Genomic DNA, 19,071 nt, shown 5'->3' with positions numbered 1-19,071 from the left:
AATCCTCAACCGTGACATATTTTTTTTTAGAAAAAAAAGAAGATGAAAAATTTAAATAGAAAACATGATAAATAAAATAAAATTGTAATATAAATCAGATAATGGATGGAGGAGTGGTTAGGGGAGATATCGGGTTATCAAGAAGTCATGTGTTCGAGCCCGGGCATAGGCGTTTATTTTTGGAACTTTTTCTTGAGATAACCTTTATTATTATTATTATTATTATTATTATTATTATTATTATTATTATTATTATTATTATTATTATTATTATTATTATCATTTTTACTAACTAGTATCATTATTATTATTAGTACAACTATATTATTAAAAGAAGCATTTTTGGTAAAATTATCATTTTATTAAAGCTATTATTAAAATTATCATTTACATTTTTATTATTACTATTACTACTATCATTGTTATAATTATCTTTAATCTAGTATTGTTACAATTATTGATTTAACAAATAAATGATCTTTATATAAAAAAATATACCCATAACTTAACTATACTAATATCTTTACTTATATAAAATATATAAAATGAATATATTTAATTAGATACGAAACCTATAAGTTATTAATATAAAAGTGTTATCACTAATAAATATATATAAATTTATTTGAATACAATAATATGTGTTAATATATATAAATGTTATAGGTTCGTGAATCCGAGGCCAACCCTGCATTGTTTCGTATCGTCGTATGAAAATTTTTACTACAAGATATCGTATAGTGAGTTTCATTACTCCCTTTTTAAATGCTTTTGCAATATATATTCTTGGAACTGAGAATACATGCGTTGTTTTTATAACTGTTTTACGAAATAGACACAAGTAATTGAAACTACATTATATGGTTGAATGGATCGAAGCCGAATATGCCCCTTTTAGCCTGGTAATCTAAGAATTAGGGAACATCACTAATTTTGAGAATTAGTGCACCCCTAATTGACGCGAATCCTAAAGATAGATCTATTGGGCCCAACAAACCTCATCCGTTGTAGCGGATGCTTTAGTACTTCGATGTTTTTATATCATGTCCGATGGATGTCCCGGAATGATGGGGATATTCTTATATGCATCTTGTTAATGTCGATTATCAGGTGTTCAATCCATATGAATGATTTTTGTCTCTATGCATGGGACGTATATTTATGAGAAATGGAAATGAAAATCTTGTGGTCTATTAAAACTATGAAAATAATTGATTATGATAAACTAATGAACTCATCAACCTTTTGGTTGACACTTTTAAGCATGTTTATTCTCAGGTATGAAAGAAATCTTCCGCTGTGCATTTGCTCATTTTAAAGATATTACTTAGAGTCATTCATGGCATATTTCGAAAGACGTTGCATTCAAGTCATTGAGTTCATCAAGATTATTATTAAGTAAATTATAGTTGGATAGTGGATATTATGAAATGGTATGCATGCTTGTCAATTTTGGATGTAAAGAAAGTTTATCTTTTAAAAACGAATGCAATGTTTGTAATGTATCATATAGAGGTCAAATACCTCGCGATGTAATCAACTATTGTGAATCGTTTATAATGTATATGAACGGGTTCTTTCAGTTGGCTCGGTTATTGGGAAGTCGCGAACCCCGATTCAGAGTACACTATCTATGTCACTCCTTGGTAAGAGAACTTTGTCGGATACAAAGTAAGTTTGACAGAGGCACACCAGTTATCGTAAGTCAACCTATGTTATGGATTCCGGCAGAGGTCCCTTTCGTAGTGGAACCTCTGATTAGACCGGGAGTACATTGTCGGTCTTGAACCATGCTAGTGTAGTCACTAAGCATATAAACTGAGTACATGTACGCTGAAGCACATCGGTTGTTGTAAGTTATACCTATGCTACGTAAGGCCATGAAAACATTCCAATGTTGACCAGTTGACTGCACCATAACGTGGTCTTAAGCATTGCACCCCGCTTGAAGGATTCTTAGTTAATTAAGGAACTGTTTGTTTAAAATCCAAGGATTAGATCGTTAGGATAACCGAACGTATTCATGGAAGCTACTCAGTAGCTTGGCCATGGTGCTCTTTATGATTAAACTCTTTTAAGGGCCTAACTACCTTTTATTAACCAATCGTTAAAGAAAGCATCAAAACACATCGCTTCTCTCGAATTAGGAATAGCTTGTCTTTCGTTATGCATAAGAAAGTTTAGACCTTGTGAAATGTTAATATGTCACCTTTTCCGAGCTCTCCTATTAATGATCCGCCCATGCCTACACCTACTCGTGTTTGATGGACGTCGGGTGTTGAGGGCATTGGTGTATATTCAGAATTACCAAACCTAACGTAATTACCTAGTGACATATCATTAACTCGATAGGGACGTCTAGGTACATCATAACGAATACAAAGTCACTACCTATTCATGAGCCAGCATTTCACAATCTCAGACAAGTAACTTATGAACACGCACTTACTATAACCTTATGTGAATTATAAATGTTATCGTATTTACTTTCTTTCTTTATTTATTTACCTTAGATCTTAGAAAACCCAAAAATTAACCCAAAACTACTCCTCGATCTAATAACTTACTAAGACAATTCTGCGGATAAGGTTCAATTATGTTGTCTTCTTAAACGATTGATCATAGGTCATACTTTCCTTACTTACCTGTAGGAAGGAGTAGTAGATTCAGGCTCCGTTATTATAAATTTAAAACATTGTCCTCTTACTAATACCTTGATAGACGGCCGCGGCATGAGGACACCACACTAAAATAAATCGTCCGTTTTGTTCATATCAAAACCCAATGGATTTTGGTCTTTCCACGACGATTCGAAAAATGTTTTTGATTGAAAAGACGAAGCCATAATACTATCGACGATATTACTCTTCTTGAACTTAAATCTTGAAAAGTGATGTTGTTACTACTCTTCAATTATTTACTCATTATATGACTCAAAATTTAAAAATTCTTAAATTGAGAAGTCTCAATTACATATGATCTGCAACTCCCTTCGGTTGATCCTTATACTCGATAGGTAAAATGTATTCCCCGTAAAATTAATATTCACCTTTGGAGGTTAACGTTAGATAGATTACATACTCGGTTAAATTTATCCCGTCAATGTCTAAAGATTCAACAAATTGGTTGTGTGTCGTGCAATTATAGTGTCGAGACTATCAATCATGTTTTTTTCGAATGTCAAACATAAATGGATATATGGAAAAGAATTCGTATATGGGTGGATGTGGATTTGCTGATGTTCAAAAAGTGGTCTGAATGGATTTCATGGTTCGATGATTGGCAAGGAAGTTTAAAAGTGAAAGCTCTACACGATTATCGCAGCGGTCGTTTGACATATTTGGAGAGGTGTTATTTCAGCCTTCTATGAAGAAAAGCCTTATTTTTTATTCTATTTGTTTCACGTCTGATAGTTGGTTTGGTAGTAAAAGCAATGTAATGTTGTTTGAAACTCATTGATTATAAAACCATTGTAATTGACCTTTTCTAACTTTTTACTTGAGAGCATATCTACTATAGCCCGAGTGATTGTATGGGACACCACTGAAATACGCGATGTAGTGAAATTTTTTGGGGTTTTTAACTAGTGACACCACCGGATAGTGTACATTTTTTTTGAGTGACACTACTGAAATAAGACATCTAGTAGAATTTTTTTTTAGAGTTTTAACCGATGATACCACTGACTACCAATCCTAGATCCGCCACTGGTCAATCATATTCCCAAATGGTCCTAAAAGTGTACATTCCTATTCCTTTCCCAATAGGATGAGAAAAGCAGTTCATAAAGAAGAAGAAAAAAAGACCATGTATTATCGCAACCCGAGGCTAAGGGTCGCTAAGGTCTCTGTCGTTTTCTTGGTTTGTTTTGTGACGTCGTGTTCTTTTGTTCTAGTTTTGTTGGCCCTTTGTATTTCGGTTTTTGGTTTTTCATGTGTTATGGTATTCGTGTTTTTCACTGGTAAAAAAAGGTATGTCTGGATTTATAAATTTTTTTTATTTTATTCCTGCAACATATAGAGTATTTATACTACTACCAGTTTCCGTATTTAATTTGACCAAGGTTGTAATTTTGAATTTTTGTTTTGGGTGGGTCAAAAAAAAAAAAAAAAAAAAAAAAAGAAAAGGCTACAGTTTTGTACAGTATATCTTTATCTTTTTACATGATGATGGGGTCTTAATAGTAAGCTAGAAGTACTAGCAATTTTAAACTTGGACTGGACTATAATAATATCCATGTATATGTATAAAATAGGACGGAGTACTGATTATTGATATTGATGCTCCCTTAAAAGAATTAGTTAAAGTTGATTAGTTAATTAACAGTTAACTAGTGGTGGGTGGGTGGTAGGTTGGGGGTGGGGGGTGGGGGTGGGGGTGGTGGGGGGGGCGCCTTCATGTAAACATTAGTTGACACCGTTCTAGATGTTGTTTCGTTGACTTTAATTCTTGTTGTTGCTCAAATCTGTAGAAGCTTCCCCAAAACGACATTGTCTTGATAGTGCTTCAAATGATCAAAATGTGAAAACAGTAAGGGGGAAAGAACAATTTATTTTGCATCTTTTTAGATTGTAACATTCATGTAAGAAATGTCTTACCTAAGGGAAATAATTGAATAAGTTATAGTGTTAACATGATATATGATGTTTGCTTCTGTTAACTCAACTTGACATATAGGATTTAAATTATGTAACAGGCATTTTTAATTGTTAGTCCTGTATTAACAGAATTGCAGATATGAACCTTCGGGCTGCGTTCAAGCATAATTTTCACATAACAATCATTTACACTCATTAACGACAGTTGAGGAAGACCTAATGAGTTCTACAAATAGAGTGGCAACACCTCCACCTAAAAGCACGAAAGTTAGTCCAAAGAGAGTTTAAAAAGGGAAGAACATACAGTAGATAAAAACCTAATACTAAACCGAAGCGAACTAAAGAAACTACCTATTGTAATCCAGCTCATTTTCAGGCGACAAAAACACTGGGAGATTAAACAGTTATACACATGCTAAATTCAGGGAGTTTTTATACTATCTAAGTTACCATAACCTCACATCCACCTATAACCAAAAAATTAGTACCAATATATATATAAAATCTAAACAATGCACTTAAAGTAGACCAAAAAGCAGCCAAAAACCAAAGCTTGTTGGAAAGTCAAACTTAGAACAGAAGAGTTATACATAGGTGCACTAAGTTCACACGCAGAGGAACTACCTAAGTTATTCGTCTGTTGTAATGATATCTATAAGCAACTTGCCTTTGCGGACAAATTTAGAAATGCAAAATCCAAATATATATTACCAGTTGGATCAGCAGACATGCCTCCAATATTCTTTTCTTTGTCTATTCAGACTGAAGATGTGAACACCTAAAACTACTGGTTGAAAGTAAATAATATAAACCACAAACATAATAAACGAAGGTGCAACATCAAAGGAAACATGGCACAATACACATAAGATAGAAATAAGGGACAACAAATATAACTAAAGTTAAAGAATATGAAACACTAATAGGAAGAAAATATGTTACCATAGAGAACAGAACAAAACAAAAAAAAAAGCAAATGCAGATTCGAAGCAACTTTGTGGCGGTGTGGCGGATATTTGTTCTTCAAATTGTTAATCGGCTAAACATCTTGCTTGTGCTCAATTGTCCCAATCTTGGTCGTCACTCTTAAATACTGACGTCTACAATTATGTGACAATAAAACGCCAACCTTTGGCTCTTTCTCGATTGCATCCTGTATAAAAGTTATCGATATGTGAGATAGTACAGTAGTAGAATGTTACTCCCAAATCATTTAACCATAAAAAGGAAACTAACATCATAATTAAATTATAGCTATGTGCTACATTTCGTGATGCTAAAATTACCCATTAAAAATCTCCGATTAAACTCCTCTGCATATACCATAACTCCATAAACTAAAAATGAATATTCAACCAAGTGCACAAAAGTCAAATTCCAACTGAATTTTGACTTTTAAAAGTCAAACAATCATAACACAAAGTTTCTTCCCATATATCTACCATAACCAACATAACAGGCTTATTTCAATTATCTCATCGATAAATCCTTTTCTATTTGAGAAACTGCCCCCTTTCCCAGTGAAGTTATTGTTTCCTTTGTTTCAACCAACTAAAAAGTGCAAAGTAGTTTAGCAAATCTACACAACTAAATTAAGCCTCCTACATTTGATAGTATAACTGCTAAAGTTGCTTATTTATCCATATCAGTTAGATAACTTTTTTCTTCATTATTATAAAATATAAAGATAAAGATATAATCTAAGAAATACCCAAATAACATTTGCTAAGCATATGATAGAAAAGAACATTACCTGGTATCACTAATTATAAAGCTGCCCATTTTGACACCTATAAGAGATTACACTAAAGTCACCAACTTTGAGTGAAGAAACCAAAGGATTCTAATGTAGTTAACATGAACCTGTAACATTATTGCACAATGGTCATAAACTCACAAAGTATGAAACATCCATATCCATATTCATAATAATTATAAGATATAAAATAAAAGAATCCATTCTCATAATCGCAACATATAAAAACTCATGTTACTGAAGCTCCATACTCATAATCACAACATATAAAATTGGGCACCTCGGGATATTGAGTCAGATTGGGTTTCGGATCGAAGTTGACAAACTTAAAGAGCAATCAAAAAGATAACAACAAATTACGAACAAAGACTTAATATACTCACACAGTTGACAGACTTCACCAGCATCAACCTACACCTTTTTTTATCGCGTCAGATGCCTGCTTTCACCAATTCTGGAACACATCCTTCATTAAATCAATCGTTTGACACAAAAACGAAAACAAAAACAAATCAAGAGTAGCTGAGACGTATCACAATCAGAAGATTACGGAGCCCAAAATTCATAGGAAGATCAAAATTCTTAAAAAGATAGATGATAAATAAAACATGATTACAAAATAAAAGATAATAAATTTATGAGATTACCTGCTATGAATCGGTTAACGATTATATCATAGATATCGGGGGTTTAGGGTTTACAAAGTTTGTGTGAATACTGAATAGAGAGATAGGGTTAGAAGCAATCCAAGAACCCCATATGATGATGACGATGATGACGAATCTGGGTGAAGATAGTGTACAGAGCTGCCTAAGGTGAGTTCCGATGAGGAAGATGATGATGGCAGATGGTGTTGATAATCGAAGGTTTTTAAGTGCAGTGAAGATGTAGAAAGATATGGAGAGTATGAGAAGATATTATTAATGAAGAAGGATCTGGTACAATCTTCGACCGGATTGTTAAAAGATGAAATTAACCCTCACATGTTACTGTTATATATACTGTATGTGCTAGCCAATGGGATTCTTAGGTTAATAACGTGAATTACCCCTAAAAAATAAATACCAACTAGTTAAAAGACCCGCGATTTCGCGGGTTTTATGAAATGTTGAAATTTTAAGAAAATCTCCAACCATAATAACACAAAAGGGCATTATCATATATACCGATATTAATATTTAAAATTATAAATATACCCAACTAAATTACATAATATCAAATACACCCGATATAAGTAACAAAACTCTCATATTTACGCATTTTATACTCCTTAATGCTAAACTCAGCTCTAAACTTTAAACTCTAAACTCTAACCCCTTCAAACCTAAAGGTGAACCTCGAACTCTAAACCTTAAACCCTAAATCTAAAGCTAAACCCCAAACTCTAAACCCTAACCAATACCCTAAACTCTAAACCCAAAAGCTAAACCTAAACCCTAAACTCTAAATCCTAAAGCTAAACCTAAACCCCAAACCCTAACCCTAAAGCTAAACCCAAACCCTAATGATAACCTTAAAGCTAAACCTAAACCCTAATGCTAACCCTAAACCCTAAACTCTAAACACTAAAGCTAAACCCGAAACTTCAAAACTAAACTTAAACATAAACCCTGAACCTTGAATTCTAAACCCTAAAGTTAAACCTAAACTCTTAACCCTAAGCCCTAAAATCTAAACCCAAAACACTAACACTAAAATCTAAACCCTAAACCCCAACCTTAACCCTAAACCCTAAGCCCTAAAATTTAAACATTAGAATTTAAACCCTAAACCCAAAATCTAAACCCAAAACCTTAACCCTAAAATCTAAACCCTAAATTGTAAATCTAAACCCTAAACCCTGAACCCTAAACCCTATATCTAAACCCTAACCCTAAACTCTAAACCGTAAACCCTAAATCTAAACCCTAAAAACTCTTTAACCCTAACCCTAAATCCTAAAATATAAACCCTAGAATCTAAACCCAGAACCTTACACCTAATCTCTAAACCCTAAATCTATACCCTAACCCTAAACCCTAAAATATAAACCCTAACCTAAACCCTAACCATAAACCCAAAACCCTAACCCTAAATCTAAACCCTAAACCCTAAATTAAACCCTAACCCCTAAATCTAAACCAAAAACCCTAACCCTAAACTCTAAACCGTAAACCTTAAATCTAGACCCTAAACCTAAACTCGAAACCCTAAAACTGTAAACTCTAACCCTAAACCTAAACCTTAAAATATAAACCCTGGAATCTAAACCCTAAAATTATATTTTAAATAAAATATATATTTTAAAATTATAAATTCAAACTGACAATTAATTAACATTCATATCATATAATTTCAAAATTATGGTATGAAAACAAAATTCAAAGTGAAATAATGTATCAAAACACTCTTAATTAACGAAGCTCATACACAACTAATGCATCAGAATAGCAATAACTGACTCAAAATAGTAAAGAAGAGTTGAGATATGGTAATATATATACTCACCTGAAATTGTTAAAATGAAGACAATTGCTCGTAGCCCCTCTAAAAATGAGATTAGTTACTCTGAAAAGATCACCAAATTCCCTAATGCATTTCTAAGATTAGTAAGTTTCGAGTAAAGACTTGCAACAAAAATATAATTAAAGATTCCTTCCCTACAGATAACATAACAATGAATCTCTTTCCCAAACAGGTAGCCGTAATCACTTTTAGCGCAAAGGGTAAAACAGGCAATATATTCACAATTGTAAGAATATTATAAATGATCCTATTCTAAATCAATGATGAAGTTCAAATTTTAAACAATTCTATAATGATTTGTAGTTCTAAATCAATGAGAACCTTTTTTAGACCACTCTTGCGATTGACTCTCGATTGGACAGCATATTTCAATTCTCCGTGAGTCGCATCAACAAAACAAAAGTTACCTCTAGAGTAAAACATCTTGAATGCTCCACCATAAGATGACCGCGTACAGACTGAAGTTCCTGCAACATTGGAATATTTGAAAATGCTACTTCCCTTGGGCTATTTATTTTGTTATATGTACAGGGCCTTTATTGTCTTGGGTTAGGCTTTCTTCTTATTTAGTGCTTTCGCTGGTGTATATGTGAAGGATAAAAAAAACCTCACCCGGTGGACTGGATTATTGTTGACTCAACATTGATTTCGTGCTTGAGTTGGAGGGTAGCTTCATATTAATTACATTCTTACTCATATTTTTACTCAAATTTTAAATCATGTCTTTTATATCAATTAATTGCATAAAGAATAAAATGATAAGGATTAAGAGCATGTGGGTTGTGTTGTTCTGATCCATCTTGACCCATTACCCGCTCCACCCAATTTGCCACCTCGTATGTGGCAAGGCCACTCAGACAACATATAATTAGATAAAACTGTAGGTGCGAATTAGTGATACCATATACAAAAGGATGTATTCAAAAAGTATTAGAGAAGATTCCAAAGCTACTAATTAGTATAAAATTCAATGAGTACACAACACAACCCACATGCTCTTTTAATCATCTCTTTCAGTTATGAAGTTTAGTGATTTGTGGTAATCAAAGACTCTTGTTACAAATTTCAACTTCATTTGAATTTCTGAACATTTTTTTCTATTTATAGAATTCATTTCTAATATTGGAATAGAATAGTATTCCTCTTTTATTTTATCTGATTTTTTCACAAACAGAACTAAATCAAGTTTGAATATCACCTTCGATATTGCCGATGACTTGGATTCAGATGGAGAACGAAAAACTTTAGTATAGTATCAATGATGAAATCATCCATGATGAAACGTATCGAGCCGCTCTCACTCTTTCCAGCTATTTACTTTAGAATCTCGAGTTCTAGAACACGTTTTCTCAATATTTTAAATACATTTTGGCTCTCTTAAATGTAATGTAACCCAAGGCCAAGATACAATTTTAAACTCGACCTACTACGTTAAATTAATCGAAGAGGAATTGTTGAATCGCCTTCTTGCCCATGCAAACTCACTTGAACTTGAGACTTGTAAAGGACCTGAAAATGGAACCTCCCCTTGCAACTCACGGTCTGTTATGTTTACTGAGCTCAAAACCAAAGATTACGTCATTTTCAGATAATGTCACACAAAATTTACTTGTCCATTTTGATTTTTCGTTGTTGTATTTTGATTTGTTGCTTCTCTGAAATTGATTTGTTCACCATGATCTTAAGGTATTTTGAATTTGGTTTAATACCCGTGAATTCACGAGTTTACAAAAGTAAACTTTTAATTCGAATACGCAGGGTTACAAAAGTAAACTTGTTTACTCAATGTATTGAATGTTTTAATAAAATCAACTCTTTACCATGTCAAAAATAATTTGTATTCACATACAAGTAAACGATGAACACTAATGTTACCGAAGTTGTTAGACACCCTATTTGAAGGGCACAATCAATTCATAGGTAAATTAAGTGCAGTTTGTGGATACGAAAACAAATTTACATGGGTTTAACGTCATAAAACTCTACCGAATTAAGCAATTTATTAAAGCCACATTGCAAGATTGATCAAGATGAGTCAGTAACCAAAATGAGACTCGGATAAAACAAAGTTAGTTTACATGTCATCACTTATTTGTCCATTTCCTAATTTCAGGAATAAACAAAATATCAAAAACGAAAAACTTAATAATCAATTAAGATGATGGGCTATTACAAACTGTGTAGAAGTCGATGCAAACTTGTAAAGTATCATGATGGGCTAATAAGCATATCTATATATTGTCCCACCCCTATACTTGAACCCATAACCTCAAGGTTAGAGGTGCACCGCTATACCGTCATGTCAATGGACCTCTGGCTAGTGAAGTTCTATCCATACGCGGTAAATGAATCAGTTGCCCAAAACTCAAAAAGTAATCATGAAACTTACATTGATGGTTGACCACCAGTTTGCTTCATCATCTGGTCGTATATATACTAATTAACTCTCTGTGTTTTGCCATTGCAACCTATTTGGCATCGAATAAATAGGCATCTCAGTTACTAAAGTTTTTTAATTTATTTACAACATTGTTCAATATAAATTCAGATCAAACATTAATTTAAGTAGACCAGAAATTGTTTAAAGTCCATGGGTATTTCCTATTTGAAGCTATTGAATCTCTGGTAGTTATATCCACATTAGCTATATCAACATGGGTATTTCCAATTCAATTCTCATTATAATATTATAAAGTTACAGTCACGTAAATCAAATAACCTAATGATTAATTTAAAATGTTATATCAGAACCTGGATATCAAAAATCGAATCCGAATCTTGAAATCTCTTCACGAATGAGGTTGGAGGTCGAAGCTACATTTTTTTAGCACAACGTCACGTTGCAATCGCTGAAACCTGAAACCCTAACTTCACCTACAACCACGTTGCAATAGTTCGTGCAATCTCTTGAGAATTAAAATTGATTTATGAGTTAGAAAATCATTTTAGACCATTAGATCAAAGGGTATGTGAGTGTCTTTTTTTGATCTAAGGGTTAAAAAGGATTTTTCAGAAATAATTATTAGCTAATAAAAACTCTCTTTTAAAGTATAGAGTGATATTAAATCCCATTTACTGTTCATGGTGACATTATTGAAAATACCTAACTTTGGAGATATTTTGGCATACTTTTTTTTTTTATATAAAAATTAAAATTTAACGTAAATTTTTATTAATTTTTTTTATCATTATTTTTTACTCATTTACTTTTTGAACATTTAATAGTCTGACCGTTAATCGTTTTTTACTGTTCAATCAACCGTAACGTTAACCGGCCCATTAACCTTTTATTAACCGACCAAAACTAACCCGCAGCGAATTGTATCCTCGTTAATACTATTGATTATTAATTTAACAAATAATAATTTAGTTTGATAAGAAAGTAAAACTTATTTGCGTTATCATGATTAAAATTTAAATTTAAAGCTGCCGTTGAGCAGTAATATAGAGTAGACTTTTTTGAAGCAACCAACAACAATGCACCCATTTTACCAATTTATATTTAGTAGCATCAGATGTGGTTTAGACGTTGAGTGCCACTAATATATATATTACAATAAAAGTATGATTTATGACTTAATATAATATAATTTGACCGACAAAAAAAAAAATAGCATAGCATGACCATAATACAAGTTTTATAATTAATTGTCATGAACATATAAACCACAAAGGCACAAACCATTTACTTTTAATTACACAATGTAAGTATATATAGAATTTAGTTTGTAGCAACTGAATACCTGAACTCACGCTAAAGAGTCGAGCAAAGCCACTAAGCTCTGGTATGATTATGAACTTGTAAGGCGCCAAATTTTAATCGTACACCGTACCGATTCACCCACATTGTTATATCTAGAAGAAGTCAAGAAACACAGTTGTGGGAATTAGAAGTGGCACCCCCTTTCTATATGTGTTGAAATCAAAATGTGTAGCTTTATCTATTGTGACTCACATGCAGACCCATAATTTTTCATCTTTATTTCAAGCACACAGAAAATCTTCCTCAAGTATGATGCATGATCAATATCATCTGCAGATTCACATAAAACAACGTCAGGAAACCCAAAATCATAACTCTTAAACACAAAGTGGATGGAAAATTCAACCCATTTTCATGTAAATGTGTTGTTTGGGGTTATGTTTTATCTCTTATGGGTCAAATGAGGTTAGCAAAAAGATTCACTTACAAAAGGGGTCAAAACAGGTTGATAGTTGTTTGAAGAGTACTATGATGCATAATAAAACTTCTTATCCTAGAGTTACTTTATGATTTACAATTAAATTAAATTAAATATCTAATCATATTTGATGCATTAGCTAACTATAACTTCCAAAAAGAATTAGCCAATCTCATACGTCTTATTAACTAACTATTCGGTTTTTCGTGACACAACCATTCCGCATTATCATTTTTACTTTGTAATTTACAAAAGAAAAAAAAGTAACTCGTTTACCTCGTTCACTCGTTCCTTATATCCTTAGCCATTGTAAGATGATCATATCCTTATAATCATCATCTATTATCCGACAAAAAAACTATAAATAAATTGAAATTCCAGACGATACATAACGATCCATTCATTCATATAAAGAATTCCACTGTTAAATATTATATATCAAGTTTCTATAGCTTTAGGCAATGATCAACTAATCCAAAACTACAACAACACAAACACTCAAATATCAATATGCAGCAACAAAAGAGCACACCTTTAATCCAAGAAGTTTAACGGGTGTGGTCTGCTCAGGTACGATACAATCTGGTCCTGCTGCTTCCACTATAGCTTCTGTTCCTAACCCATTTCCAATAGGATCCGGGTGCTGCAAAAATGATCATCCGAAACCAAAAAAGATTCTAACTTTTCATAACCCACATCAAGAATTAGTATCCAACCCCAAAAATTCCACAAATTCATGTTTTTTTATGTCAATATCAATACAAATATGAAAATAAACTGTGAAAATATAACAAATAACAATACCATTAGTTTCAAACAAATTAAAGGGCTAATACAGATTACTAAATAAAAAGGATGAAACTTTAATACATGGATGTCATCATTAAGAATACCAAATGCATATATTTAATAATAGAGCCCGAATTATCAATCATTACCAATGACTGAAATTAGTAAATACACAATGAAATATATATAAACCTCCATGAGAGAAAGGGCATAATTGGATTAAGGGTTTTGAGGGAGTGACAGAACAGCGGAAAGATGGATTTTGGGCAAGGGTTTCACGGAAGTTGAAGAAACACGAACTATCACTATCAATCAAATTAGGGCTTATAGGAATGAACAGGGATTATAGAAGCCTGATCGTACCTTTGTTGAGTGATATTCAAGCCATGATTGTGCATCAAACATTGCAATTGAATCAATTGTGACTGTAACTTGAAAAGAATCGGTGAGTTTGGGAGAGGAAAAAAAAAAAGGCTTGAATGAATATTTAGGGTTTCACGAACGTAATCCGTGTTTTTTTTTTTTTTTTAATTATTAAAAAAAGGGTATTTTAGGAATGAGTGTTTTTAACAATGGGGATGATTTTCACACACACTTTTTTGATCATCACACACCTATTTTAACCTTTCGTTCTTCTAATAATACTTAATTGGTGTGTGAGGATCAAAAAAGTGTGTGTGAGAATCATCCCCTTTAACAATGGATTTATTAGCTAATATTTTATAATTAAGGACCGTTGGATTAAGGGGTATTATAATGTAATTTTCTAATCTAATGGTAATTAAGAGGGTTTTAAAAATATTTATTAGCTAATCGAGACTCTCTTTTAATGTATATAGTGAATAGTGATATGCATGGCAAAATCGTAGTTTCAGTTTTATCCGAATGTCGTTTTGAGTTTGCGTTCACACTACACCCGGCCCTCAAATTCGGCTTCATATACAAAACGACCCCCAACTTTCTACTTTTTAGGGGTAAAAAGCGTAAATATATAATTTTAAAAAAAACAAAAGAAAATGATTCCACCCGTATTTTTAACGGGCCCTATCTTCTCGCTCGGTCCGAGTTAAATTTTTCCGAGACCACCGTTCAACTCGAAAAAATCAGACGGACACAACGGGACTAACTATGCGCGAAACGGACATCGTTAAAAAAACACTAAATAACGGGCCCTATATTCTCGCTCAGTGCGAGCTAAATTTTTCCGAGACCACCGTTCAACTCGATATTATTTTACGAACACAACGCGACTAACTATACGCGAAACGGACATCGTCAAAAAAACACTAAATATTTCGAGCTATATTTCATACATATACGTACACGTATATACAACGTATATACAAATATGACCGCGCGTTGAACACAACCGCAGCAACGCGCGGTCGAATTTTTTCTAGTTTTACTTAAGAGTCAGGTAAATTTTACTTAGCATATATAGTTAAATAAGATAAGATGCTCCTATAAAAGAATTAGTTAATACGTTAATTTTACTTAAAAGTCAGGTAAATTATTCATCTAGCGTGTGCAAATTAGGGCTGTCCAGAAGACAAACTTAAATGGACAGTCGGTTTGGCGAAAATTACCCGGATAGTCTAAACTTGACTTATTAACATTTTTTAATCCAGAAGTTTACATTTTATTCGTGAATAGTCCAATCACCTTACGAACGTTAAATTAATCTGTTAATCCCAAGCATGTGACATGCACACGAGGGTATTTTTGTCATTTTACACACGTCTAAGACTATCCGTGCACTTTTGTCCGTTAACTTCCTTCTCCATTTCTCCATCTTCTTATTTATTCTTCTTCCACCAACAAATACACAACCACCTAATTCAAGACACAAACTTTAATCATAAACTTTACAAATTATCAAACAATAACTTTGAAAACTACTCACCATATCAATTTCATCTTTATCCCTAAAAAAACAAACCCTAATTTAATCAATTTGTTAAATACCCACATGACCAATTGGTCAAATACCCTAATGTTGGTGACCAACAAGATCTGTTAAGCGACAACCATTTCATAAAAAGCTAACAACCACTACATTCGCCTCTATTATCGGCGCCATGAGATCTGTAAATTGGATTCGAGATCTGAAAATCATAACCAGATGTTAAGTTGCCGTCATCTCCTTCACTAACACCACCACCAGCAGTAACCTTTGCCAAATCCCTAATGATATGTGACTTAAAGGCTTTATTGTTTCTACTACTAGATCCTTTGCTAAGTCTCTAAAATACACTTGAAGATGATGACGTTACTATAAGAAATTGAAGACCCACAACCACAGCCGTCACCAGATCTGGAATATTAACATATTAGAAATTTGGTGGTAATTTTTGCTGAAATATTTCTTTGGAAGTATTTGGGCAAGAAATTGCAAGGATGTGAAAGCTTTGATCTATATAGAGGTTTGACTATGGCTTATGGCTACAATCCAAATCATGGTATTTTTAGGGGTTTTAGGTTGGAGAAAGATTGGAAGGGGAGAGAGAGAGAGAGAGAGAGAGAGAGAGAGAGAGAGAGAGAGAGAGAGAGAGAGAGAGAGAGAGAGTTAAGATCAAAGATGAAGATGAAGAAATAGAAATGAAGAAGTTAACGGACAAAAGTCCATGGATTGTGAAGACCCGTCCTAATCCATCCGGACGAAGTTCGTATCGATTATAAATGATTCACAATAGTTGATTTCATCGCAAGGTACTTGACCTCTATATGATACATTTTACAAACATTGCATTCGTTTTTGAAAAAACAATATTTCATTACATCGAAAGTTGACGGCATGCATACCATTTCATAATATATCTAACTATAATTGACTTAATATTAATCTTGTTGAACTCAATGACTTGAATGCAACGTCTTTTGAAATATGTCATGAATGACTCCAAGTAATATCTTTAAAATGAGCAATTTCACAGCGGAAGAATTCTTTCATACATGAAAATAAACATTCTTTAAAGTGTCAACCAAAAAGGTTGGTGAGTTCATTAGTTTATCATAAAGAATCATTTCATAATTTTAATAGACCACAAGATTTCATATTTCCAATTCTCATAAACATACGTCCCATGCATAGAGACAAAAATATCATTCATATGGATTGAGCACCTAGTAATCGACATTCACATTATGCATATAAGAATATCCCCATCATTCCGGGATCCTCCTTCGGACATGATATAAATTTCGAAGTACTAAAGCATCCGGTACTTTGGATGGGGCTTGTTGGGCCCGATAGATCTATCTTTAGAGTTCGCGTCAATTAGGGTGTCTGTTCCCTAATTCTTAGATTACCAGACTTAATAAAAAGGGGCATATTCGATTTCGATAATTCAACCATAGAATGTAGTTTCGATTACTTGTGTCTATTTCGTCAAACATTTATAAAAGCAACGCATGTATTCTCAGTCTCAAAAATATATATTGCAAAAGAATTTAAAAAGGGGGTAATGAAACTCATCATACTGTATTTTGTAGTAAAAATACATATGACGACATTAAACAACAGAACAATGCAGGGTTGACCTTGGATTCACGAACCTAGATCATTTATATAAATTAACACATATAATTGAAATCGAACAAATTTATATATATATATACCTATATATATTTATTTATTATTGGTATCATTTTTATATTAATAACTTATATGTTTCATTAATAAATTAATTAAATATATTCATTTTATATATGAACATATTAATATTGTTATGTTATATATATTAAGTATAGTTTTATTTAACTAATAGTTATTTTATAAAATAATATTAATAATAATAAATATAATGTTGTATTATTTGAAAATAATAATATTATAGTAATTATAATAATACTGTTTGTACTTCATTAAATTGTAATTTAATTGTATTTTCAATTATTTTCATAATAATATTTGTATCTGAAATCTCTATATTTGTAATCATAATAATAATAGTACTAATAACTATAAAAATGATACTAATACTAATATTTAAGGAAAATAATAATAAATTTTATTATTTTCAAACTAATGATAATAATAACAATAATAATCCTAAGTATGTTAATAATAATAATAATAATATTGTATTTAGTAATCACCATAATAATACCTTTAATTATTCTAATAAACATATTACTAGTATTAATAATAATAACAACTAATAAAAACAATAATCAATAATAATAATAATAACAATAATAATAAAAGTAATATAATAATGATAATAACAATAAGAATAATGACTACCTCATAATGTAAGCTCCAAAAAAATAAATGTCCTTGCCCCGGCTCGTACCCGCGACCTCTCGGTTAACACAAACATCTCCTAACCATCTGATCCGTTCCAATTCTTAATTATAATCCCGTTCCATATGTATTAATCCTTATTATTTTCATATTCGGCCCAGCAACAATTTACAAGCCTACTAAGCCTTGTAGCCCAACTAAATATCATAAACAATCGTCGGCCCAAATACCTAGTTCATTTAATTAATCTGAAGCCCAACTTATTTATATCACGGCCCAAACAACTACCGCTTCTAAAAAAAAAATTTGCAGTTGCTTAGAATCGATCTCAAGACCTTATGTTTAATAACAACACGACCAACCATCTGAGCCATCTAGTCTTTCTGTTTTTAATTTACAGCTTAAATATTTATATAACCATTGTCTGTTCATCCTCTTATAAATGAGTAACAACAAACATCACCCTGTCACTTTTTAATCCTCATTGACATCTAAGCCATCATCATCATCGATCGTATCATCATTCATCATCATTTAATTAAATATCTCGATCTAGTTACCACAATTTTTCACCGTCATACTTCACGGTCTTCATCATCATCTTTTAGTCATCTCTTCATCACGATCTCCTCCTATCACCATCATTCTCGTTCGTCATCAATCATCATCGTCATTCACCCTCACAGCTTCATAATTATTACCGTCAAACATCATCACCTTTAACGTTAAATTCACAGAATAAGAAACTTATGAAAAAGGGTTTTCAATTAGGGTATGAAATTGAAACGTAAACAGGAGAAGGAGCATTCGGTTGTTGGTGATCTGAACAGAAACGTAAAAAATTTGCAGGTGGGTTTTGGTTTGTTTGATATAAAACTGAAAACAAAACAAGAAGTGGTTTTGTGTTTATCAAGGTTTGATGTGGGTCTCGAATAATAGGATAACAGAAATAGAATATAGAATTAGTTGTAGGGTTCGTGTAGTATTGGTGAAAGT

At 32.3% G+C, this 19,071-nt stretch overlaps 2 long non-coding RNA genes across 6 annotated transcripts; both read right to left on the bottom strand.

The window, feature by feature from the left end:
- Positions 1-5,438: 5,438 nt before the first annotated feature.
- On the bottom strand, positions 5,439-7,301 carry LOC139899530 (uncharacterized). Of its 2 annotated transcripts, none has more exons than XR_011777541.1 (4): positions 7,002-7,301; positions 6,738-6,820; positions 6,352-6,461; positions 5,439-5,751 (listed from the first exon to the last, which is right to left on the bottom strand). It is a non-coding gene; the product is annotated as an uncharacterized lncRNA (long non-coding RNA). The 2 variants fall into 2 exon arrangements; XR_011777542.1 differs by having other exon boundaries at positions 6,738-6,808.
- A 3,597-nt stretch (positions 7,302-10,898) lies between these two features.
- On the bottom strand, positions 10,899-14,321 carry LOC139899529 (uncharacterized). 4 transcript variants are annotated; one of them, XR_011777540.1, is made up of 5 exons: positions 14,193-14,321; positions 13,573-13,683; positions 13,317-13,379; positions 12,603-12,892; positions 10,899-11,733 (listed from the first exon to the last, which is right to left on the bottom strand). It is a non-coding gene; the product is annotated as an uncharacterized lncRNA (long non-coding RNA). The 4 variants fall into 4 exon arrangements; XR_011777539.1 differs by having other exon boundaries at positions 10,899-11,327; positions 11,611-11,733; positions 13,573-14,315; XR_011777538.1 differs by having other exon boundaries at positions 12,603-12,714; positions 12,815-12,892; positions 13,573-14,315.
- Between the last annotated feature and the right edge of the window lie 4,750 nt (positions 14,322-19,071).

The sequence above is a fragment of the Rutidosis leptorrhynchoides genome, chromosome 3, assembly GCF_046630445.1.
Source record: "Rutidosis leptorrhynchoides isolate AG116_Rl617_1_P2 chromosome 3, CSIRO_AGI_Rlap_v1, whole genome shotgun sequence".
Classification (NCBI taxonomy): domain Eukaryota; kingdom Viridiplantae; phylum Streptophyta; class Magnoliopsida; order Asterales; family Asteraceae; genus Rutidosis; species Rutidosis leptorrhynchoides.
This window is presented reverse-complemented; position numbering and strand designations above follow the sequence as displayed.